Source organism: Galeopterus variegatus, unplaced genomic scaffold (assembly GCF_000696425.1).
Source record: "Galeopterus variegatus unplaced genomic scaffold, G_variegatus-3.0.2 Scaffold18899, whole genome shotgun sequence".
Classification (NCBI taxonomy): domain Eukaryota; kingdom Metazoa; phylum Chordata; class Mammalia; order Dermoptera; family Cynocephalidae; genus Galeopterus; species Galeopterus variegatus.
In genome coordinates this window covers 6,895-7,097 of record NW_007745010.1, presented here as the reverse complement: position 1 = coordinate 7,097, position 203 = coordinate 6,895, and positions in this window count along the sequence as shown.

The following is a 203-nucleotide window of genomic DNA, read 5'->3' as shown; positions in this document are numbered from 1 at the left end:
AACCTTTACAAGATTCTTCTATGCTTCCTGACTTCTAAATGTTTGGATTTACCCAGATATCGATCCTTGTACCATTTCTGCCTGAGCTCCAGCTTCTATGTACATTTGTATCTCGTACCCTGGTATCTCCTCTTGACCTTCTAACAGGCATTTTAAAACTTAACATGAATAAAACCAAACTCTCCCTATCAACAGTCACCTTG